The sequence below is a fragment of the Bactrocera latifrons genome, unplaced genomic scaffold (genome assembly GCF_001853355.1).
Source record: "Bactrocera latifrons isolate USDA-ARS-PBARC rearing strain unplaced genomic scaffold, ASM185335v1 scaffold_79, whole genome shotgun sequence".
Taxonomy (NCBI): Eukaryota; Metazoa; Arthropoda; class Insecta; order Diptera; family Tephritidae; genus Bactrocera; species Bactrocera latifrons.
The window spans coordinates 1,230,172-1,256,988 of NW_017537478.1; the positions used below are offsets into that span (position 1 = coordinate 1,230,172).

Genomic DNA, 26,817 nt, shown 5'->3' on the forward strand with positions numbered 1-26,817 from the left:
TGCCTGATTTGCCGAATTACTCGGTTTCCTATTGGTTGATTGAGAAACGGTAGTTGGGAAGCGAAGTTTTTGGGTGAATAACTTGAGGGTGAATTAAGAAAGTTGGGCATAATTAACGTTTACATGAGATATTTTAAAAACTCATACGATAAAGAAGAATGTCACAGACAAAGAAACCCTCGCTGAAGCAATATTGTAACCCTAAAAAGAAAAGTAATAGGGTCACTGTTTAATTTTTACATTAATATCTTGTCAACTTTCGGATCTGTTACAACTGAGTACCAGTTTGTAACTGTAGACACAGTATAAAATAAAGGAGCGTGTTTCGGAGAACAAACAGGCATCATGTATCCTCTACTTAATTCTAGAGATTATATAAAAAGTAAATGAGTTCTTTAGTAATTATCAAATTGAATGTACATATGTATATTGAAAGAAATCGTCCGACGTGTCACAGGAAACTCATTTAAATAATTAAGATGATGAGATATGATGAATTAAATCTCAACAACAATCAATGGTGGCTCCTTATAGAATTGGACTTGTGACTAATTTACATGCATGAATTTAAATGCAATATATGTATGTATGCTGTCTCTTATACACATCTAGATGTGTATAAGAGACAGGATGAATTAAATCTCAACAACAATCAATGGTGGCTCCTTATAGAATTGGACTTGTGACTAATTTACATGCATGAATTTAAATGCAATATATGTATGTATGTATATGTAAAATCATACATATACAATATTGTTATTTTTAAGCGATGACCTAGATCCGTGCAGACAACGGACGAACAACTAACACCGATCGACAATCCTCTAGCTGAGCACAACAAACAATGTAACGCATTCATATTTGCTTTTGTATGTACATATGTACATACATACGCATATCACAATCATCACATTCTGCGCCTACACCTTCTATATTTATACGCACGCATACAACGTCCACCAAGTTTATTTGAAATTCCTCTCGTCGGCACAGCTGTTCGCATTTACATTCAAATTGTGACTTCCTCAGCGCACAATCGACATCATCCTGTTAAATAATACTCGAGTGAATGCTGAAATTCCGTATATATGTATGTATGTATAATACATCAGCAGTACATCCAGACTTAACCGCAAATACACCCGCATACATACATACATATTACGTACAAACATATATACTTTCATAAGTGCACATACTCAACTTAATGCTTCCTGCTCTTCAAACAATCGTCTGATGCAGAAACAGCGAAGGCGGATCTATATTGCATATCCAGTCACCCCACCCATTCTTTTTGTTTTTTGCTTTTCTCACTTAACTGTATCTTTATTGACTTGCCTCTCCTTCTTTTGGAATTGCTTGAGAAATCATGTGATCACTCGAGTGCACAGCACGAATAAAGGAATTGCAAGCAATAAAGTGATCGACAATTGCCAGGCGCGTTYGCCAACCGAGCGAGGATCGTGCAGAGAGAGAGCTACACAAGCTTTTCTCTTCACTGCCAATACCACCCATTTCGTTGATGGGGCGCAAATCCTCTCTCGTGTCACTTAAGGCACGTGAAGGTATGTGTTGCATATGTGTCTGTATGTACATATGTATAYCAAAAATGAGTGCCTTTCTGTGATACACTCCTTCTGTTTCGCACAGTGGGCGCAATATTTATTCGTTACTACCATGGTTTTCAACTTAAATTTGAATATAAGCAAATAAATTGTTGTTTTTTTTTTTTTAGAATAAGAAACTTTTATATATGTAAGTATAATACTGTAATTTATTTAGATTAGAAGAATTGAACTGCTCAAAGACTTTATAGCCAAATAATAGATTTTTATGCTCTCGCAACATGTTGCTACAGAGTATAATAGTTGTGTTGAGCTAACGGTTGAACGTATCCCCTAAAAGTAAGCGAGATAGATGTAGGGTTATATCTATGTATATATAAAATTGATCAGGATGAAGAGAAGAGTTGAAATCCGGACGACTGTCGGTCCATTCCTCCGTCCGTGCAAGCTATAATTTGAGTAAATATTGAGATATATTGATAAAACGCGCATAGCGTTCTCTCACAAAAAAATAACGAGCTCTAAATTAAAGATATAGAACTGTAATGAGGCACAGGGGATCACAGTAGCAGAAGCCCTGGTGGTCAATAAATTTTGAAAAAGCTGACTAATAAGTTTAAGATATATGTATGTTTACCTCTTAAACCTCTTAAGCTACAACAGACCAACTTCATTTACCTCAAATATTATATGAACTCTTTCGACAGTGTGAAAATGGATGAAATCGGACCCGCTCACTCCCAATATAACGGTACTGTTAAAAAATACTTAAAATGCGATAAATCAATAAGTGTAAATGCCAGAGACATTACATTTTACAACCGAGATAGGATGATAGGGCGTTAATGGAGTCGGTGAAGACATTTATTTCCCCCCCAACTATTTTCAACCGAATTTGGTATGTAGTATTCCTGTGAAATTTTCATATTGCAGTGCGAAAGTGATCGAAATCRGAMAACATCTTTCCATATAACACARTTTTAAATTCCATTTCAATCTTTCACTTTCATATACATATGTATGTATGTAATCAAGAATGAATTACTATATTCGACAAAACTTTGCACAAATAGAGCATTTGAGGTGTGTCGCCTTATGACTAAAAACTACCTGAATTTTAATGAATTGAATATGTGGACCCAGYGCTTATGTCCTTTTTCTTGATAATAGTATATCTGTGTGTTAAAAATGGATTGAATGGGGTCAATACTTTCCTCAGACCGCACATACACTACCTAATATAAATATTTTCAAACTTCCGGATCACTTTATACTGCACATATCACATTCAATATATCCTCTTCAACAAATTTGAAAGTAAGGCATGTATGTATATGTATATGTGTGTACATTTATTCAGACCTTTCTGTAGAATTTCATTCCATAGTTTGTCTGCTTCTTTCTTGATAAGTTTGATGTATTAGCAGTTCGCAATTTGCTCGTCTCATGTTTACTCGCGCTGTTGCCTTGCAGAGAATACGAAACATACATATATTTCCTGCAATCTCTTCGTACAAATTCATCGCCATTTTCAGTTCATACGATGTCCTCCTTTTCGCACAATTCTCTATACTTACAGTGCTTATCGCTATTATACGCCCGCATAGTTATAATCGAAAAGCCACAAACCTCCCCAATTTTCCTCCCACGATCCWCTCTTCGCTTCATCATGCTCGCCACTTTCACCAGCATAAACACTTCGTCCTCTTCACCAGGCGGCGGCCGGCCTGTGACAGCGCCTGTTTGCGCCTTCTCTTYGTTGAACACAAACACATACATACTTATGTAGATATTTTGATGCCTTCATTGGGGCTTTTTCTCTTTTTTCCAATTTTTTGTTTTGCCGCCCTCATTGTTGTTGTTATTTGCCTTTCTGTATAGTAGAAAATTTATTTCGAGGTGACTTTCCTGCATTCTCCTTGAACGCTATTTATTCATGAGCATTGCGTACATATCTACATATGTATGCATAAAATTTATGCCATAAATAAACATTTGTATGTGTGTGCATGCATTTGTAGTTGTATAAATTTTCGTAGTGTTCACTAGCTGCTGGCATTCTTGTTGTCTTTTACATACATTGTATGTATGCGTGTGTATGCTTTCGAAAGGCTGTTGTTATCGTCGCTCGAATACTTTGTTGTTGCGGTTGTTGTTGTCCCTGCACTCGTGTGCCTTTTTCGCGTAGTCAATTTACATACAATTAGCTTATTGGTGCCGTGTGCAAAAAAGCAAATAGAAATCCTCTTTGGGAGGATTAATTGTGGGCAAGCAAATAGACGCAAGCGATTGTTGCCTTTTTCGTTGGCTTTTTCCCTCTGCCTTGTTGCAGAGCGGGCATGTGTTGTGTTGTTTGTATATACGAAGAGCAAATTTGGTGAGAGTTTTACGTAAATACATACATATATATGGCTACGAAATGTTCGACAATCATTCCTGTGCGAGTTGTATAAGTATTATAATATTTGCTGGACGATTGATCWAGATTCCTTTAATATTTATCGTGGGGTTAGACTTAAAAAAATAATAAATAAAATAAATTTAGACACCCAAGAATCTCTAAAAATGCAATAATAAATTCTCCTTCAATCTTTTAATGAACCACGCCCTGGTCCATGAAAAACCGCCAGAAAGGATTAAGTGACAAAAGACCATCGATTGAAGKTGRGCGAGATATCTGAGACAGTACATATTCAAAATACCGCGATGATCATACATCGTTTGTTCGGAATGTAATATAATTGATTTTCTTCTGCCGCGACTGTATTTTGGAGCGTGCGTGCACCGAATGAATTCAATAGAGGGCGCTTCTTGCCTAAAAGGCTGATGAAAGGCAAGCATCGGCAAGAAGGAGCAAACTGTCCTATCGTTCGGAATGCTAACGGCCACTGTTTTCTGAAATTGACAAGAAATTAAATTCGCTGGCTCAAAATGGGTTTTAGACCCAACGTTTCTTAGGCAAAGCTGTCCAGCATGATCAGTAGAACATTTCCCGCATACGCGATTTAATAAAAAAGAAGCGACCCGCTTTATTTATACAAGATTTGCAATGGTATGCATGTGCAAAAATTAGATATTTCTGTGCAATTATATTTCTGGTRGATATGAACATTATGTATATGTGTGTAGATATACCAATGTATGTAAATACTTGTGTTAAGTAAAGTCACACTTATCTCAGCCCGCACATAACAGAACATAATGACATTACATTCAGCCTTTTTCCTGTGCTGTGGCGGTCGCCTTTATCAGCGCATCCGACCATAGAATRGCCTACAACTGAGGGAATTTTGCATGCAACTATAACACACACACATACACATATGCCTTGAGTTGGCATGCACATTCATGTAAACATATGTTAGTCTATGAGTTTGTAAATAGGAAGTGGCAATTTCCATTCTTGCTGCTTTTCTATGCCTTTTACGTGTCACTGCACGCCGAACACACATACATACACATATTTTTGCATATGCTTATTATAGAGTCACAAATACACCCACACATATTGGCATTCCTACCAGCACGGTGGTCACGGCACACTCATTGAGACATTGAGCTTTAGCTGTTTGCACTATTCTCTGCCTTTTTGGCCTGTCGGCCTTTGCCGCTGACGGTTGAGCAGGCAGTCGTTTGCGTGCCTCAAAAACCRTGCCACATACGTATGCAGCGCTAATTGAATTAAGTGCATCATCTTGTGGATGCCACACAATGGCGTCGGTGCGGTTGCCTGTGGAAGGCTTAAGTGCAACAAGGCGTTTTCTGCAACCGCACATACACATATACATATTAACGAACATATACATATACATATATGTACGATATACTTAAGAAGGAAGCCGCGAAGCTGTTGTTTCTATCGATTCAACTAGAAAATCCAATTCAGGTGCTTCAATATTGAACAGAAAACAAAAAACGAAGTGCAAAAACTACACAAATCCTTTTAGGCTCATGTGGCTATTAGGGTCATACGATTCTTCATGTATTTGCATATGTGCGATTTAAAAATCAATAACCTGTGCGGAATACTGGAACTGCATTTAGTTTCCACGAGTAGTAATCTGTTAAAGGTTCATTTACACCACCTAGAACTCTTCCAGGAGTTATGTACATATGATGAAAGAATGGAAATTGAAAATATTATACCTTTTTACAGAAACTTTTGTCATAATTTAGTAACAATAAAGACTCCAACTCCAACGGCACTCGAACTGGTACTAAACCTGCCACCTRTAGACCTCTTCGCTGAAAATTGCGCAGGAAAATCGGTGGATGCGACTACTGGCTGCAGCGGAATGTGGGAATAGTGGGCATAGTTCAATGGATAATGGTGGTTGGGCAAACACAGACCACATGACCCCACTTTTTAACTGGGAAAGATGGTTCAAACTAAACATAGGAAAAGATRGCTGGCGTAAAGGTATGTTAGTTACGCGCAACACTCTAAACATCTATACTGATGGCTTGAAAATGGAGGATGGAGCGGGAATATACTATTCAGAGTTAGGCATTATGCCACATTTAAGTTGCCGGACCACTGCACTATATTTCAAGCTGAGGTTTTTGCTATTTCGAAAGCAGCGGAGCTGGCCTCTAATGCAGCTGCAGGTAATTMMAGAGTCAACTTCTACGTAGGCAGCCAAGCAGAAAAAAAGCAGTAACCTCGTACMGCATATTGGCCAGAAGTGTCTTGAGAAGCAGGGAAGCTGTGAAAAGTGTTGCCAGAAGTAAGCAACTTTACTTCTGCTGGGTAGTGGACGAGATTGCCAAGAATKGTGTGAAGTTAACATACGAAAACATGATAAACAATGGRCATAGTCTATACGAGCATTTCGACACAAGCTTGGTAAAGAAAATTAAAGCACGATGGAACGGGCTAMCTGACTGCAAGACTGCAAAAATCATGTGCAAAACTTCGATAGAATTGAAGCAGTCGAATCAGATGATTTTACTAGGTGAACCTACTACGAATAATGCGAAAATCGGCGACCGGGAAGTTGATGTTCGCCTACCTTGGCCCCATTTGGCAAAGGAGAAAATATTTTTTTTGCCATGACTGCACACATATTGGGTCATACCTTCACGGTCGACTTAGCCAAATTGGTGGAYTTAAGCGAACTTGTTTTTTTGACCAGTATAGTACTTTTCAGACAAGTTAAAGAATTTGAAGAATTACATAGACGAATCTTTACTTTAATGCTTTTGTAATTTTTTTGTTTGCAATGGCTTTATGACCCTTCTTCATATGAAGAAAAAAAAGATAGTATACTAAAAATTTATTCTTAATCTTCATTGATTAATCTTTTTTACATATGTATGTTTTTTAAGCGAATTTATCTGAATACTGCAGAGACTTATGATACCTATAAAAAGTTAAAGTAAGGGATTCCACTAAATGGAATCCAAGCCTCACAGGACATATGACATCCAAATAGTAAGTCTCTCAGCCATATGGATCAAAGCACTTCAAGGCTGATCTGATCAAAGTTTTTTGAAAACATACATAAAACAAACAAAAAAAGAATTAAATGTCACAAAAGTCAGGTTAGGTTAGGTTAGATGGCTGATCAGAGATCACACGTAGACTAATAATGTAGTCCTTTGTGAAACCATTGAAAAAAGAACTGCCATRTTCGGACTTACAGATTGGCACAAAAGTTAACCTTTACCGTAAATTCTTTCTTATTCATGCACCATATGTTTACCAAATGAGCGCTCGCAAACACTATACCGCACACTCTTTTTACTGTTCTTTAAAATCTTTTTTTTTTCATAATTACTAGTCCTTAACCCGCGTAATCAAATTGTGCCAATCTGTAACCATTCCGATTGTGGACAACGGCTGTAATTTGCGGTTCTGCTTGCTGTCGACACTMACGTGCGTTTGTGTATGTGTGTGCGTAAAATCCATCGTGCTTTCACCAGTTCTTCAAAAGCTGACGACACATCGCAGATGACAACTGCACACTTAAGGATTCCGCAATGGGGTAACGGGTAAAAGATAATTCTTTCGTCAAAAATCACAGTGCAAGAATTATAATCACGACAAAGAAACAACATACTATACATACGTACATACATAACAAAAACACAATCTACAAAAGGCCAAACTGTGCAAATATATACAAAAATAGCCCAGCAAGAAAGAAATGAATGTAAGAATTGTAAACAAGCAAGGAAATTAGTAGTAAGTACCGGTAGTGTGGACCGCATGGAAGGCAACAAGGTGGCAACAACACACATGCATAAAAAGTGGAACGCACACAAAATGTGGAGACAACACGTCGCGCCGCTACGTTGCTGAAGGCAGAAGCGTATGCGCCGTGCTGTTGTTGTGAAGAAATGAAGCAAAAAAGGTCACTGACCAACTTATATTTTGTTAAGAAAATGCGCGTAAGAGATAAAAGTAGAGAATGTTGCCGACGTAGACGATGGCACGCACACTCCGTAAGAGTGTGTGGAAAGTTGACTGATTGCAAGAAAGGTGAGTTTTGCTGAGCGCGGGAGGAGGTATGCAAGTTAGGACGTTTGTTTAACAAGAAGATGGGAATAAAATAATAAAGAAAGCTGGATGGCGCAATACGCGGGAAGTATGACTTAAAGTAGAGGACGTGAAAATTGCAGAAAAATTGTTAAAAATACAAATCGGTCTACATCAACATGTGACAACAGCGGTGGATAAATCGTCTGAGGACGTTTTCTCAATGTCTGGTTAGTAGTWAAGTTCTGGTTAAAAAAAGGTTATTTATCGAAAATGGAGTCTTGGTTAAGTTAACCAGAACTTAGCTGTCTACAAATCAGAAATGGAGAAAAAACAATATTTATACTTTTTTCTGACCTAATTGCTGGATTGTTACCAACGTTTTCCACGACAGTAGACACAACAAAGTGTTCACTTTAAAAATGGTTTTGAGCATGACTAAGCTAAAGCTTTACGAGTTTTTTGCAGTGCTTCATAGCAAACCTCGTAACATAAGGATGAATTTACGTAGAAAAGTACATCAGGATCAAATAACAGGCAGTGTTGGTTCAAAATGAGTTAAATAGAAAAACAAGAAAAAACGTTAACTTCAGTTGCACCGAAGCTAAATACCCTTCACAGGTGCATTTCTGTTGGTACTTATGTGTTCAGTTTGTATGGAAGCTATATGCTATAGTAATCCGATCTGGAATTTTTTTTCGGAGATTATATATATTACCATGTCGAATTTCGTGAATATATGTATCTCGTCAAATGTGAAAGTTTTCCATACAAGAACTTGATTCCGATCGTTCAGTTTGTATGGCAACTATATGCTACAGTTAACCGATTTGAACAAATTATTCGGAGATTATATTTTTGTTTTAGAAAATAACCCGTGCCAAATTTTATGGAAATATATTGCGAAATGTGCAAATTTTCCATACAAGAACTTGATTCCGATCGTTCAGTTTGTATGGCAGCTATATGTTACAGTGGTCCGATATCGTCAGTTCCGACAAATGAGCAGCTTCTTGAAGAGAAAATGACGTTTGCAAAATTTCAAAACGATATTTTAAAAACTGAGGGACTAGTTCGTACATATATATATACAGACAGACGGACATGGCTAAATCGACTCAGCTCGACATACTGATCATTTATATATATATACTTTATAGGGTGTCCGACTCTTCCTTCTGGGTGTTACAAACTTAGTGACAAACTTAATATACCCTGTTTAGGGTATAAAAATGGAATAAATCTCAAACATTATAGTTTAAAAATTAAAAGCTTGTTCTTCAAATTCAGATAACTTTAAAAATTGTCCTCCTAAACTTTAAAAAATAATTAGAGGCAAGAGATGCCGATCGAATMATATTTTTTATCGAATAGTAGTACTCTTATATAAATTGCCTTTACTCACACATTTATTGGTCAAGTTTTTTTGAATTTATTGTCTCTTTCATATATTTTCAGAATACTCCTCTTCGCCTATCATAAATAATATCATCTCTATTATTTTGAAAAACCGTTTCTTGACTTTCAATTTGTATAGTAGGCATGTATGTATGATGTATGTGCATATGTAGATTTCTTAACAACTGATTATGAGCTGTCTCTTATACACATCTCAATTTGTATAGTAGGCATGTATGTATGATGTATGTGCATATGTAGATTTCTTAACAACTGATTATGAGTATTGCACGCGCCAACGACAATGTAGCGCATGCGCAGAGGGGTCGTGTGTTTCGGTGAAGAAAGCGAGCTGACGAACAGTTAACAGCTAGCAATCGACCGGCTAGTTAGCTAACTGCTTGTAAATAAGAGTGTGTAAGTGTTTGTGCGCATGCGTAAATACTGTAGTATTTGTAACTTCCCGTCTGCTGATCACGAACAGCATATACATACATATGTAAATTCACCTGACGGATAGCTCGATACACGCAGTCTACCAGTTTGCCAGTCTGTCCGTCAATCAGAAAGTCAGTAAAAGTTAATTCAACTTTTCTTGGAATCATTGAGCCCAATGCTTGGCTAGTAGCCAATGACTATTGTAAATATTATTGAAAATTACCGCAAAGCTAAGGAATTTYGGCATTAAAATTTTGTTTATACCTTTCACTATGTACTGTTATGTGTTTATGCATTGCGGATTGAAAGTGTGGCAAATGTACGCKTCATCTTTTGGTGATATGTACATACATACATATGTTTTTCAATGAGAGCGCTACAAAATSTTTTTTTAAACCTTAAACGGTTTGGAATATCAATGAAATTCTTTATTCCTGCGGAAGTACATTCGATGCCATTGTGTAAGGAACTCTATTTCCTTTGCTTGGCCACCACGGGCACGYTTGCAGAAGYCCAGACGCTGAWCYCAATTTTCGACGGTTTTCAAGCATAAATCGGCCGATACTTTGATTTTACTTTGGATATTCGTACGAAGTTCATCAATCGTCGCTRGCTTGTTGGCATAGACCATAGACTGGACGTTGCTTAGTAAAATCCACAAACTTTGACGATTCTGCTGGTGAAGCCACTTTAGYTCTTGCGTTTGATCTTGTAAGGATGTAGGCCAAGGTCCTTTATCAAAATTCGTCACAACTAAGTCACAGAGATGCCCAACGCACGGGAATATTTTGTACTGCGGTGGATTAAAATTTTTCCATCATCCTTTGACAGGACAATTATGAAGACCATAAATTGATATAGATATGGTTAATATTTAAATAGCTTCAGTAAATCATAAAAATATCATGTCAATTTTCATCCTTTGAAAAGGTAAATAACTAAAAAAAATTATCTTAATATTACATTAATTTAAGTTTATTCTTAATCTTTGATGCCGCTTTTAAGAACAAAAGATTAGTCGGTTTTTTAATAAACGTATACCGAGTCAAGTTCGATTCGTTGGGCGAGCTTAATACAGTTARTGGGTGCATTTGAAGTGAGGGTGAAGTTTTCGTCGTGTATCAAAAAGTATCCTATTCAATTAATCATTCACAAAAATGTTTGTTTATTTCTATTTAATTGTGTTTTTGCTTTTAGGTTGCTATTCTGAAATTTGCATTGGATTTCATTTGAGTTTGTTTTTGTCAACAAAAAGGTAGGCATAACTAATTGTTCATTTCTCACTCACAGTTATAACGTTGCTATTTGGTATAGAAGTCTGCTTGAATAAAAAGCTTAACTAACATCTAATACGAAGATATTTTCAAGAGGAACACAACGAAGAGCGTGAACGAATTATAATTGCTATGGGCGCGCTCTGCTCTCTCGTTCATTTTTATTAATAAGTGGCTCCCGCATATGGCTGGTTGTTTTGAAAGTATGATATGTAAAATAWGTATGTATGAAAGTAAAATATGTATGTATGTATATATTTGCAATTTCACTCATGCTTTCTCCTAGCAATTAGTTTAAGTGCTAATGTGTTTATGCTCACGATCGCTCTTCATCAAGTGAGCAAAGCGATCGACTCTGTTTATCGATTTTTAACCACATTTACTTAAGAGCAGAAGCCACAAATGTGTGAGCAATATTACCGTTATGCGAGGCTTCTAAGCAAGCTATCTTCAAGATAAAAGTAATGAATGGTTTGAAGTTGTCGTGCGATTCTCGAATTCAATGACGTAATCGATGAGTGAAGATAGCGGATAGCCTTCCGCTGCTATTATCTGGCATAAGGTTGTATTATTCATTATTTTTCACCTTCTTCATAACAGTGGGTTCTAAGTCTTAGATAGTTGCCATATGTTAGAAAATATTAGATAAAAAACATTTATAAGTACATATATGTATACATATACATACATATGTGTACTATGGAAAAAATGCCAAAGGAAGAGATTCAGGGAAGATTAAATTTAATATCTTTTCAGGAGAGTTGCTATTTMATTGCATGTTTTGAGTAAACATTAAAATTGATAAGATAAATAACAGCAATAAGAAAGCAATTTAAAAAGGTTGGTTAGAAAGTCTAACGAAGTGATGATATTTTTGAGAAATTTTTATTTTTACTAAATCTGGATTCATGCTAAAATTTAATTGAATCTGGCAATCCGATGCAAATACGCGCCATAACAACAAAACATTATAAAGGCTACAAGAAATATGCAAATTTTTATCTAAAACACTTTTTTTTTGTATTTTTGCAATCATAAATTAAGCATGTTAGCCACTAAACCAGTTTGTTATTATTARTTATTATTTGTCGTGTTTGTTTCCGATTTTTTTGTTAAATTTTTTTTGTGTTGTGAACTCTACGCAACGCGATGAGAAGTGGGTTAAACGTGGAACAATAAGAAAAAAAATTGTTACAAGAAAATGCAACTAAAGTAAAAATTAAAAGAATACTTAGTCGGCGATTTATATTTTTTTACCGGATTGCAAATTTTTTTAATATGTCAGTGATTTTATTAACCGTTTTCGCAACAGGTGGCAAAGCCATTTTCTATGTGTGAAGAAAAAAATGCTACTTAAAGCGGAAATTRACCGAAACGAATTCGTTTGTGAAAAATATGTCTATGTAAGTTTTGTTCTTACATACGAGATCCAGTCTCGTTGTAATACTCGTATATTATATACAAAAGTATTAAGGATTGACCATATAAAAGAATTTGATTTTGAAAATTAGGGCTTCGTTCGTCGTAATAGTAATAATAATAGTGAGCGACACTTATTTTTATTTATTAAAACATCAATAACTTAATATAAAGGGCAAGAGCGGAATTCGTTCATATCCTTTTAAAAAGTATGCTGTAGAATTCTAGGCACATACTGATAGTTTAAGATTGCCAACAATAGGTATTATATACATATATGTATATGTATGTACGAATATTAAAGAAATCTTAAAAATTTTCTTTATTTTCCGTATTTTTATACCCGCTTTTAAAAACTTGTATCTGCCGCGCATATATTCCTTATACCTCTGATATTAATATTATGCATCGTAAATCTACATTGATCTCCTYAAGGAAATCTATACACCCTTATTCTACAAAATACATACATACATACATATGCGTGCAACCAATAATATGTATGTTTTTGGCAAAAAGAAGCGAATGAGCCAGACTCCATTGAGCTCCCACTGAACACAGCTCACAATCTATGCATCTCAAACGTCAGCAGTGAATTTATCTGTTTTTCAAAGCGTAGASAAACCAGATGTGGCTTCATTTTTCGCATAACAATGCAATTCGATACACAGACACCTTACATGCCCAAGTATGTATGTATATATGTATACTTAAGTGGTAATACTACGATCGAGAGCTTTTGGAAGACAACTATTGTCCAACACAGCCGTGGTTAGACAAGCAGCAGCTTGTAAGCGGCGACAAGGCGACGCAACGTAGTGCAGGCTGTTTGTGGGCGAGATTTCATTCGTCATGCCGTTCATTTGTACATACAAGTATGTAATACATATGCATGTACATACATACAGATGGATTTTTCAATATTTTATTTTATATGTATATATCGGTTTTATTATCTATGCATATGTATGTACGAGCGTGTTGTCGTTGTGACTGTTTTGCGATGAATTTGTGTTACTGTTGTTGTTATTATTTCAGTTATGCTTCAACGATCATTTTCAATTGTCTCCACCCTCTGTTCTTGGGGTTAAACTTTTATGAACAGCCTCTAAAGCGCACCCATCAAACGACCAAAACAAAATTGTGAAATTTAGAAAAAGGCATGAAAAACACAAACATCAAATGCTTTTATTTCTTATTTCATATGTTGTTGATAGACGCAATTGCGGCGATCTTTGCCGCTATAACCTTACACAGATGTTGCCACTGTTGTCTATTCTTGATTGTCACAATGATGATGCTCTGTTGAAAGCAGCCACCCTAGTAATAATGACATTTATTATTGTTATTTGTTGCCTTTGATGTCGAAATGCGTATGCCAATGTCATAGAGCTAAGTTTTTTAAGATTTAGGTKAAGCAAAATTTTTCTTGGTTCTAATGCTTTTTAGAAAGCACTCCCGTCTGCTTCTGGGGCGACGAAATCGGCGCAGCAATACTGATACGCCAGTAGGAATTTCTACTTCAGCCGACTACGAGTAGGATGATGGGGGAAGGCGGTCGGCAACCGYTGTGAGTAGAACCTTCATACGCATCGGAATCGTCAGCACTAGCAAAGGAATCTCTGGTAGACTCATGAAAGACTCTACAGGAGGTAGAAGAAGAAGGACAGCGATAGCTAAACAGCTGAAGGCAGACTGTCGCTTGGCAGACAAAATGGGGGAACGCTTCGCTGATAAGCATGCCGGTCAGGTGTCTGAGCAGCATGCTAATATACTCGAGTGGGTCAGAAGTGTGCTCAGCGATAGCAAACACGTTAGAGAAAGACCGGACGTAACTGAAACTAAACCAKCGGTTAAGCGATAAAGGTCGCATGAGTGAGATGCCTCTCCTTGCGAATGGGGCTACATCAACATTTAGCGAATTCGTTAAAAATGCTGGTTCAATAGAGCTGGCCGTGTCCCGCGAGAAATGGAAGAGAGTGGCGGCAGCTATTTCCTCAGTCTTCTTAAAGGTATTTAGAGGAAACACTTGGTTACCTTGAACGTGTGACAGTGCCGAATGSCTTTCATAAGCTCATTAGGTGTGCCGATGTACGATCGGTTATCCTAAGGGAAGGTTTGGAAGGGAGCTAGGTTGGAGGCTGTGGACAAAATGGATTTACCGCTTYGCTTCCTGTCTGGCTGCCAACTGAAACTTCCTCTCCGAGTGAGATTAAGGAAATCTTCAGATACTGAAACCCGTCACTACCCACGCATCACCGGAGGGTAATAATGCTGGAGAGAATCGAGGAACCATATCGGCAAGCATAGATTCTGCTAAATGCGGAGTCCGTCGGTCTTCTCAGCAAAAGCAGTGGATCCATAAGCTATGGGTTCGAAAGGGTGGTCCTCAGGATACTCCCGACGGTTCCTCAGATGTCGGACGAATATATGTATATAGCATATAGCTAACATATAAACTGAACGATCGAAATCAATTTTTTGTAGGGAAAACTTTTTTATTGGACAAGATATCTTCAGAAAAGTTAGTACAGATTATTGTCCAAGGCAACGCTGCAATCTCGGAACATATTGTTTAAATAAAATTTCATACATTTTGGATATTAATAAAAACAGGAGTGTTAGATTTGTTCAATTAATCTGTAAAAAATTATTAATTATAATTTTTCCGGTAATCTTTCGTGATTCTCTGGTGATTAGCTAACATTTTTTGAAGTTAAAATTTATAAACAAATTTTGTTTTATAACTCTTATTTTTAAATTTTTCTTACCTTTTCATAATTGCACGCTGACCTTTCAAAGGTGAAGAAGTCTTTAGCATACGGCATATGTTTTGAAATGTATGTATGTAATATGATTGTGGTCCAAGCTTTTACAGTGACTTGCTATTTTTACAATGTYTGTCTTAGCACTTTTTAATTATGTTTTTTATTATTTTATTATTTYTGAAAGATCGCATCTGTTGAAAAGTATAGTTCCCTTTAAATTTCTCGTCTATGTTATTTAAACTTTTTTGTATTTAAAAAACACTAGTAAAATAAATATAGTTAGTTCTATTATAATTCTTGTCTAGTGTTTTCGTGACTTAATTTCTATCGCTTGTACAATTTACACACATAAACACAATTACATATGCATGTACATATATTTGTTTTTTTCTTTTTTCCAATGCGTTACGGAAWCTAATTTTTACGGACTAAATGCTTATTTGTGTGTTGTTTTTTTTCATAACTTATTTAATTGCACGACCGGCGCTCATTAAACTACGAATAAATTTTATTTCCACATAGCTCAGAGTACATATAGACAATAATATTTTTGTATATGTAGTTAATTTCTCAATTTCCTTCACGTTTTTGCACTTATTCACAGTTTTTTTCAAGCAGCAACACTTATTTATCAGATTATTTGCTGTTTATTGTTTTTTGTCTGTGGCATACGTGGACGATTCGCTCTTAATTTAACAACACATAGAGTATAGTAAATATGCAAATAAATGTTGTAAAAAGCATCCTTAAGCAAAACAATTTAAGCATAAAATAAAACCGAAGAATAAAAGCTTGCAGCTTTCGAAACAGTCAAGAGAATAAAAACCACCGCAGCACAACCTCAAAACAGTACTGACAACAAGCTGAGGATACGAGTGAATCCGTACCAATCGGGGYGCACTTGGCTGATAAATGTGTGTCCCTGCCACCGCAGTTGTCGGTTGTTGCTGCAGCGACGATTTCGAATTGTGCCGGTAGTGAGCGCCTAGTGAGTCTTAGTTGGATACCTTGGTTTGCCGATTTTCTTTATTGGCTTTCGTGTTGGTGCTTGTTGCAATATGTGTGTGTGTGTGGTGTTTATTTGTTTGCTYGGGTAACTGGCATACGACTAGCTACACTCTTACTAACGGCTGTTAATTGGCTGATGGAGTCCCCGGTCGGACAGAGACGCTGCCCACTGCGATTACAAYAACCAGATCTATTGTTGACATCTATATTTGTGAAGTTCGTAGGTAAATGGGAAATGTATAGGTGAATGTACTACGACACTATTCTATAACGGTGTTGTAACTTTGGTTTTGAGTAAAGAACCGTAGGGAAGGGACACACTCACGGAWACATTGGCGCAGCAGATTACACAACACGTGTTGAAGAAAAAGTACAATTTGTTACTTGTAATATGTACACCTGTTCTTTAAGTTGTTGGTCTTTATCATAAAGWATTCTCACTTTTATATTTTTACTTTTTATATTATTTGTTTATTAATACTTCACTTTTCATATATGTATGAATATTTACACTAAAGTAGTTAACAATATATTTCAGTCCCTTGTGGTTAATAATTAATAAATATATTTGTTATTGTACTGCTGGATGTTTCGCCATGGGCGTTGGACGGATAAGAATRGGCTCGCGGCAAACACACACGGATGGTAGTGATTGCTTTCTTGGGGTTGCGACACGAATATGGATGGATAAATGGATCGCAGTGAAATGTAATGCAGTGCAGCACGAGTATACTGCCACTATACGTCGGCGACATTAATACGACAACGTCGACGACACCGCTGATGCGCACGAATCGCATTTGAGTACAAGTGGGAGCGTTATTCAGTGGGAGCTTTTACATTTCGCGCAGACCATTCGCACACATTAGTCCCACTTGCTTTCCATGTTATTTCTGTATATAGCTTGGAGATGTAAAGAGAGAGAGAGAGAGAGTGGAAGAGTTACAGTGGTCTAAGGCACTCAAAAGTGGAATTAAGGTACGAAAGTAAGAACTACTGTAAAATTCCCAGTTTAAGAAAGTTCATTATGAAAATTATAGGTTGATAGGTTGATGGTTTTGCCCGGCAAACAAACAAATTGTTTAAATATGATATAATCTGATCATACTTCGGRCAAGAAAAAGCGGCTAAAAGAATCCAGAACTGAATTATCTGCATTCATCTATGAGCCATGATGAAATTTCGTATTTCGAGAAGTGCAATGAAATGGTAACCGATGTAGATTAGTCCATTAGGTGCCCAATAACATTAAATGTGATGATCAATTTTGACTTTAATGAGTTTTTGTGCGATATAAAAAGAAAGATTTATGAAAGAATATTAATGAATAGTAAGGGCCCAATAGACCTAAGGTCGAGATGCAATCCTCATGTAATAATCAATCCATAAATTAATAATAAAATTGTACCCTTATAGGAACCACCGTATTACAAATTTTCATTTCGTTTCAAGAGAAGGTTGAAAAATTGTGAAATTGAACCAATGTAGGCATATGTATGCYTGTATGTGTACATAACATCTCTCACCTGTGCTCTTACTCGCACACTRCGCTACTCTCAGAGCTAACGTAGAAGCGATGCTCAACTTGACACTTTGACAACAAGTATAAACATTCTTGTTGTTATATTTAATTCATATTTTTCGTTTTTTGTTTCGAAAGCGATAAGTAATTGAAAAAACCAAAACAATTGCGCTTACACGCATTCAAAAAGTATACATACATATGTACTTACATTTATACAATGTACTGACTGCTCTTGCTAAAGTTTTTGTAAGAATTCTTAAAAGATTTCGTAACCACTTCGTTTCGGCTCCATTGATACACATTTACCGCTGGCTTTACGCCGACCGCACGCTGACAGTTGACGAAGTTAAAAGTAGCAAAGTGCAGCGGAAGGCATGCATTCGGYTCTCACGAAAGCCCAAAGCGCCAACASAGATCTTTACTTCCAYTTCGCTTGAGYAAAACTTCACCATCACTTGGCCAACTACTCGTGCCCTCACTGCTCCAATGAAATGCAATCAAATTTGCTGTCTCAGCGTTTAGCGCTCAGCTCAGCGCTGCTCGGTTCGCCTCAATACGAACAAGGCTAAAACAGCGCCGGCAGCGTTAATGGCAAGAGCATGGGGTTTGCTCGGTTGGGGTGCATTGCGAAATATGGCAATAGTGCAATGGTATTGCTGCGATCGTTATTCCTCGTTAATATTGTTGTTGTGACAAATGTTGGCAGAGCTGTCGTCGTCATTGTCCTCGTTTGACTTCAGCTATCTCAGCGTTTTTGCCGCTGAAAAAATTTGCTGTTCAAAGTGCCGAAATGGCGAGTTCTGCTTTGGTTGCATAAAGGTGCGCATGTATGTAGGTATGTGTGTGCGACAGGTTAAAATTGCAGCAACAGCGTCAAAGAGTTGGTTTCTCCTGATTGCAATTCTTTTGATTTGAGGTAATTTAATTTTTTTCTTGCATTTTTTGTTGAGCTCTGTAGCGTTGTGGTGTATTGCGTAAGGGCGGCAATCGCAATTCTCTTCGCTTAACGTTGTTGTTGAAATTTTTTCCWGAGTCCAAGAAATTATCAAGCAGAACGTGGTTGCAATGCAAGAAGGGGAATCGAGGAATTTTATTACTGGAGGATACATAGAAGGGTAAATGATCAAAAGGTCATACGTTAGTCCATAGAGTATATGATTTGAAGTTTATTCTTCGAAATATGCTTAATATAGTAAAATATTTTGTTAGGTAATCAAGTGTGTTACGTGTTATAGTGGGATTTGATCTATCTGATTTTTKAACAACGTAAGATGAATGTCGTTGCTAATATTGTGGGGAATCTAGCACTCGAAACTCAGCGGCTGAGTTGTACCATAGAAAATTCAAGATTCTTTAAGTAGTTACGCCATCTCAATTGGGCTGTCACGTCAGAAATCAATTATGCTCTAGGAATTCTGATGAGTTTAGAGGTGTACATCAATCAAGAAAAATAAGAACAAATGTAAAGATTTAAAATTTCATAGTTCTAGATAAAAATGGAGACAATTTTTTGATTTTTCGAAGTATTTACGGTTGGTTCAGCTGATGAAAACTTTATTTCAAAATTTTTAATTAAATAACTCTATATATTGAATTATTCATACCGTTCTACTGCTGATACATATTTTTTATCTTATTTCGAAGTTGCATGCAATTTCAATCCAAATAAACGCCCCTTGGACCATTGGTGTCCTTACTCGAATTTCTACACATCAGTGTTCTTATCTTYCAGTACTTGATAAAATATATTTTTATACACTACAAAATTAAAGGGGCGTTACCCAACAAACCAAAACTTMTTAGTAATTAACACACACTTTCAGGATCATTAGGCGAGTACTGGTGCGTGAGGCTCATTAAGTCGAAAACTAACGCTGAGTAATTAATCAAAACCAGTGTTGGAGATGTGTGAAGAAAGCAGATCAAAGGCGCACACATATACATATATTAAATAACGTCGAGTGGAAARTTGTTTTTTCTTGTAAAGAAAATATATATTTCACTAAAATATCTCAATAATTAGATTCTAAATTTTTTAGAATAGATAAAGTAAAGTATAAGTTGGCAGATTAGTCAAAAAGTAACAGAATTTTGAAAGGAAATTTATTCAGTAAGATTTCAGTAAACCATTTTTAATTATTACGATTAAAGAACGGGGTCTTATTGCAGTCATGTAGCTTCGCCTTGATTTATGGACGATTCTTACTCTTTCTTTTATTTTCAAGYCTTTAAACCAAGTGTTGTCATTTGCAGGCAAGTAAATTTCGTGCCGWCGTGTAGCGCAGTCATCTTTGGGTCCAAAGCTTTAACCATCAACTGCTTGACAAAGTATCCGAATGGATGATTTTGAAATTTAAATGTTATAGAAATACAACAATTATACATAAGTATATAAATCATGCATATATTCCAACTAACAGCTGGTAGGGGCTTTACTGGCTCTACAATCGCTGGAGCGTAACAAGTGCATAACGGATACAATAACAACCACATACAAACATTAACTCGAAAGAGTAGCAATATATTAGTTGCTAGCTGAGAGCGACCAGACACGGCGAGCATTGCTTTACCYACTGATTCTTCCACGCTCCAACACAACTGCAATATGCCGATCGTAAGCTTTGCAGGCATTAGCTGTGATTCCTACGGCCAAGAGTAAAACAATAAGGGTGTGCTGARGTGGAGGATAAGAAGGAGGTGCAACATGCCAGACAATTTTGTATACAGACACGCAAACACATTAACTTTTCAAAGTATGTACATACATACATACATATATATACTCGTATGTAAGTATGTATATGAGTTGTATATGCATGCCGTAACTGAAAACGATCGCAGGAAGACTGGGGTGCCAAAAGGTAATCAGCAAAGTGGGGCGCATAATCACGCTACGAGCGCTCTAGGCATGAGGGTATGTAACCGTGGATCTATATATGGATATATATACATACATATGTATATGTACATTTGTATGTGTCTATGTTGTACTATGAGGATCGCTTGTTCGCCGTGGCGGATGGGTGTGGTGCAAATAAAGCGCATGGATGAAGCRAGACTCGAATTTACTCATACACAAATTTGTAAATAGCCTAGAAATTATACTGCTGAATGAACGATGAAAACAAGGTGGGGTTGTGAAACGTTAAAAAATAGCTCAGTAGCGAATTGTGAGCAAAAATAAAAACATTTCGCACCCTTTTATGTGAAAAAGGGATACACGAGGAGATTGAAGTTGCAGTTGTTAGTTAGCAAGTGCAGAAGTATTTTGGAACTCAACATGCTAGGTACGAACCATGACGCTTGGCAAGTTTGATAATCAGGGTAGCAAGTGAATTTTTAGGTGGAATAGTTGGGTGGGGAGATTACGAAGACGTGCAGCGTCACGCAAACTGTGTCTAAAAGATTCCATAATGGTGGCAAAAATGCATAAAAGTATACAGACTACAATTTGACTGTACGTGTAAAACTCTCGCACGGTTTTCCCACGATAATAAGGTTTGGCTCAAACAATTACGCGACTCACCTGGCCAGGCACTTAGTGTTCGTTGGATTTTTCTTATACTTGCAAAATAGTTTTCTTTTATATAATATTTCTATTCGTTCAACTGGCTCTGCCACTGAGCTTTGAATTGCTATGCATATTTTGTCTCGAAACAATTTTGGCTTAGTTTTGGTTGTGGCTCTCATTTTACCGTTTATATGGCTTGATAAATTTCCAACTTGCACCGTCACATATTTTCGTCATTAGTCTTTTTACTAAATGCCTGTGCACATTTTGGCATGCAAATCTGCGTACACCTCGGAATGTCAACAAGTGCTATATGAAAATGAGCCAACCATAAGGTTAGGTTGAGTAAGATGTACTTATGGACGAATGCCGTCGGACTCAGGTTCTCTTACTGAAGTAAATGTTGAAAAATATCTATATACATAACTTAGAAACTACTAACTGACATGTAGAACAATACCTTGATTCTTTGCAGCGTGTAGGAGGCAACCCTTACTCTCCACAGTACTTAAATACTTCGAGCTGTTGCGTATCTTCGACGAATATATTAAACTTAATATTTATTTGATTTCAAATTTCAAGATGCTCAACATTGCAGATAACTTCGAAAAGGCCTTGTCATACATACTTTAAAGTGTCGAAAATCCAAGGGTCGTTTGTCAGAGAATAGAAGATATTAGAGTCTTTTAGAAATGAATGTTAATTGCATTCATGGGATAACTTTCTTAAATTTCGGCAATATTATGTCAGACAGAATCAGGTTTTCATAAAACTATTGAAAGATACCACTTAATGGCTTAAAATGGTTAAATATGATATATAGGTGGGAGGATCATAATGTTCCGTAGCAGAGAATAATACGAGACCTATAGCTTCTAGGCTCTGTGATATTGTGTATTAATAAGTCTTTGCCAAATTCTCATTATAAAGTTTAGTCCAAATCCGTCCAAACAGCTCTCTCTGTAATCGGTGAAGGCAAAGCACTTAAAGCCGTTTTCAATTGCCGACTGCTTGTTGTCTTCTCAAGGCAAAGATGTTGCTCACTGTATTGTGTAACCTTTTGCGTAGGAGATTTTCAATCAAGAAGCTTCCAAGTTGAGTTAGTTGTTTCGTCAGCTCGACAGCGTAGCCTTCGTTTGGGCCGTTGAGCTACTCTGGTTGTGGCTGCCATTGTTGTTGTATTTTCGTTTTGTTTTTATCTCATTTCTAAAGCGCCTTGTAGCTACATATTTATTGTTGTAATTTATATTTATGCTTGTTTTTGTAATGTTGCGTGGGATTCTAATGCCAAAGTGTGGCACAAGCTTTGGGCGAGCACAAACAACTTGTGGCTCCTTAGCCACAACACAAACGCGCACACTTGATTTCTGTTTACTATTCATGTGCCATAGCTCTAAGTTTACATACAATTTGTGGACAAGTATGTAGGCACATATGCATGTAGTATGTACATATGTTTACATGGATTCGTTGTCGTAGATTTGTATATTAACCGAGTTGCGTTACTTTGTCGTATTGACTTTGGTATTGAAAAACAGGTTTTCCACTTGGYATGCTAAAAAGTAAAAACGAAAAAGCTCACACACCAACTATTAGTTTGAAAATATCCATATATGTGTATGTTAATACACACACTTTTTCAGCTCCTTTATTACGAAATGTTTATAAGTAGGGTACTAGTATTCATAGGCATAGCTTTGCTGGTACATATGTACATATATTAAAGCACAAATATATTTATGTGTATATATTTATATAGAAACCTGTACATATGTATGTATATGTAAATGTTATTTATTCTTTCCATGGGACATATTTTACATAACCGTATATACATACCAATAGATACTTATACATATGGATACAAATATATACTATGATTGTTTAATCTAATATGACAGCATATCTGAAAATATTGAAATTTAGTCACTGAAAACTGAGACACATATTAGTTGAGGTTTTGTAGCTTTGTCCTCAAAGCCTTTCAAATGCTATTGAATGGAAAAAACACATTTTCTAAGTCGATAAAACCTTCGACATTTGAGTGAGGCTCRATACTAAACAATGTTTTAAGTCTATGGAGAGACTCAGTTCATATGTATGTGTATACGRAATCTCAGTTGACGCAGCAAGATATTTCGAGTGATGGATTTTTATTAACAAGTGGGGGCTAGCATTTCACAAGCATCTTAATTCAACTATCAGTAGGGTATGTTAAGTTTGCCACGAAGTTTGTAATACCATGTTCAGACCGACACTTAATCACACGATTTCGGCTGTTGAATGGATTATCCCACTAATCTTAAAAATTTATCACGATTTCGCCATACAAAAATGACAGTTCCAAATCACTTCATTYAAATGATTTGAAACTGATCCACGCTAAATCCCTCTGTGCGACTCTGATTTTGCGCAATCTACTTTTCAGCACTGGAAATCTGTTACATTATCACAGCTGATTTAGACACTACAAAGGGRAAAAAGGTAAACAAACWAATTTTTTTAAAGCAATGAATCTAATTTCACCTGAGAATCAACTTAACAAATGAAAAAATGCATAAATTATTTCTATTATATGGAAATATTAAAAAAAACGGCTTTTTTTTCAAAATACTATATGACACTCTTTTCTTTTGATAAATATTAAGCGATGTSAATTYTTGAATGACAATAACAGCTGTTTTTTGATCTTTCTARCGGCAGTGAGAACACTGTTGGGTTATGAAATGCTTAAATGTAATCTAATCTTTTAAATTTTCGGTCTGAACATGGTATAACATTCAAGACGAAAAGTCGGAAAGCCTATAGAATACATATGTACATATATAAATGAATGAATGAGTAGGGTTGTAACGGGGTACAGTCATGTTTGTGAGTAAGCACTTACCGTCGTCGAGCTATACCCAATTCATACTCTGGTGTCCACACCGCACATCCTTGAAGCGTGAGCAACCTTTGTGAAAGATGCGGTAGCCAACTCGTGTGTGGTCAAGGGTTCACGGCTAAAAGAGAGAAGCTCTAGCAAAGACACTCCGACATATTCGCTTTAAGGGTCAACTGAAGTCTAATTGCACCGTCTGTTCACYAGAGGYAMGGCTGRGAGCAGGCGAAGGCTMGCTATATAAATGTGTAGAAAACTTTATACCACTCGATTAGCGAGATTGTSCGCCGGGTTTGGGACCTGTCACATAGCAACCATTTCCAATGAAAAAACAAACAGCCTCAGATGAAAAGCCCCGGTCCCTAAATTGGGAAGGTGCTAGCGGCAGCTGGTTGATGTCCACGTAAAAGTAAAGGCTGACATCACAGCCGTCCAAGAAATGCGACAGATTGAATAAGAACGGAAACTATTAGGTCCTTGTGATAAGCGGCCGGAGCGTGTTTATGACTATTGTCCCCTCCACGATGTAAATATTGTGATTGTCGATTTTAACGTCAGAATGGGCAAATAAGGCATCTTTGGAGTTGGAAATTCGTGAATCCTCTCCAAAATGGTTGAGGCTGATCGCAGGGGCCCGAAATATGGTTGTCTGTATCACAGTACAAGAAAATTCATTTAGCTAATTGGCTGACTCCGTCTTAAAAATGACCAAAAAATTATACTGAAAAATGTAGCTGTCCTTGTAAGGTGAATGCATTTTATTCGATATTATACCAACAACCTCAAAAAAATCAACTTAAAAAGTGCATAAATAATAGTTAAATAAATTCCTAGTTCTCAACCGTGCTATTAGCCACTGAGCGGACATTGTCTTAATTTTCCAAACTGCCGCTAATCGGCAACAGCGGAAGTGCAAATWTTACAGCTAAGCCAACTCCCATTAACACAGTTCGCGAAAATTGAATATTAGCACCGCTCCAAGGCATGACAGACTGTCTTTCGTTCTTACGGTTTTTTGTGAAATATTTTGTTTTTGTCAACAGTCCGTCCATTCATGGAAATATTCATTTCTCACTCGTTCATTGACAAAGTTTCAGTAAAATACTGTCATACCAGTAGCCACAAGTGAATAGCGGCAACCAAGTCGACAATTGAAGGCGCAAAGGTAGTGGTAAGGCGCAGTTGACTGTAACTAAAATGCATAAATATTATTTCTCATTCCTGCTTCGTTGCAACAGGCTAAGCTCAAATTCACAGTTATGCTTATGGTTTACCAGCACGTATGTTGGTATGCTTGGAGACCGCTGAATGACTGCAGAATCGCCCTATGACTAGGCCCTTCAAGCCTTAGGCAGCCATAGGCAGCTTTAGACACGGAAAATTAAAAAAGAAAAGAAATAAAATGGAAAATGCAGTTGTTTAGACCTGAAGACAACTTCAGACATGCTCATATCTGAAAGACAGAAAGCCAATATATGTAGATATGTAAGCAGGTATGTCTGTGTGAACAGGAAAATATTTATTTGAATGAAGCATTTTTTATAATCGCACTTCTACAATCTGCTTATGCATTTCTTTACAACATTGTCTACCTTATTGTAGCCTGCACACATACAAAGCATATTGTATGTATTCAGAAATACCGTTAGCTTACTAAAGTCCCGTCATAAATAATAACTAATGAATGGTATGGAAAGCTCGATCTAAGAAAGCAAAGCAAAAAGCAACTATCATTTAAGGGCTAGCAAGCGAAGACGCCACAAAGGCGAAACATAGTGAGAAAAAAAGCAAASGGTGACAAGGAGAAGTGGAAATGTGTTACATACACAGATATGTATAAATAAATAACAACTACATATGTGTTTAGAAAACACCTTATACATCTTTACAGCCGTGTGCTTGGGGAAAGCATGCAAGTGAAACCAATGTGAAAACCAACCACATTGGCCATGTAATCTGTGAGAACCATAGATATTAGTTATGGCCAAAGCATCAGCACATCATGCAGCGCTCAATGGTTGCTGAGTGTCATGCATGAAAAAAATTAAATTGAAAGCAGCAAAAAGTCAGTTCTAATTAAGAAATCCGAAAAAAATGTGAAACATCGATTGTATGGGTAAGGTCTGCTAATAAAGTAGCATAATACAATACTGAACTAAAATTTGTTGGAGATAGACAACCTAGACTAGACAGTATGAGACTTAAAACCGAATTAAATCATCTACAGCTAGTAGTATCGACGGGATAATWCTATATGTGAAGGTTATATTTTTACCCAAGACGAAAATTCTGTTTGTGCCAAGAATAGAGATTAAGGGTAATCTAACGTATGGCTTTTGGGTTTTGGGACTTCTCTGCAAAGTTCTAAAGTACTATTATATATTACACTCGATACATTTGAAACAAACCTAGCTRTTTATCGAAAAACTAAGCTTGAGCTACTTGAGAAAGGTTTATTCAGTTTTTATACTCTCGCAACAAAGTTGCTAGAGAGTATTATAGTTTTGTTCACATAACGGTAGTTGTAAGTCCTAACAGATATAGGG

General features: G+C 36.6%; 1 protein-coding gene across 1 annotated transcript in view; it reads right to left on the reverse strand.

The window, feature by feature from the left end:
- The window catches only part of LOC108976621 (protein tramtrack, beta isoform), a 43,797-nt gene extending 26,526 nt beyond the window's left edge, over positions 1 to 17,271 (reverse strand). The window contains exon 1 of the mRNA XM_018945847.1: positions 15,350 to 17,271. The gene's annotated coding sequence lies outside the window, so the exon portion shown is untranslated. The remainder of the gene's footprint in view (positions 1 to 15,349) is intronic.
- Positions 17,272 to 26,817: the final 9,546 nt, after the last annotated feature.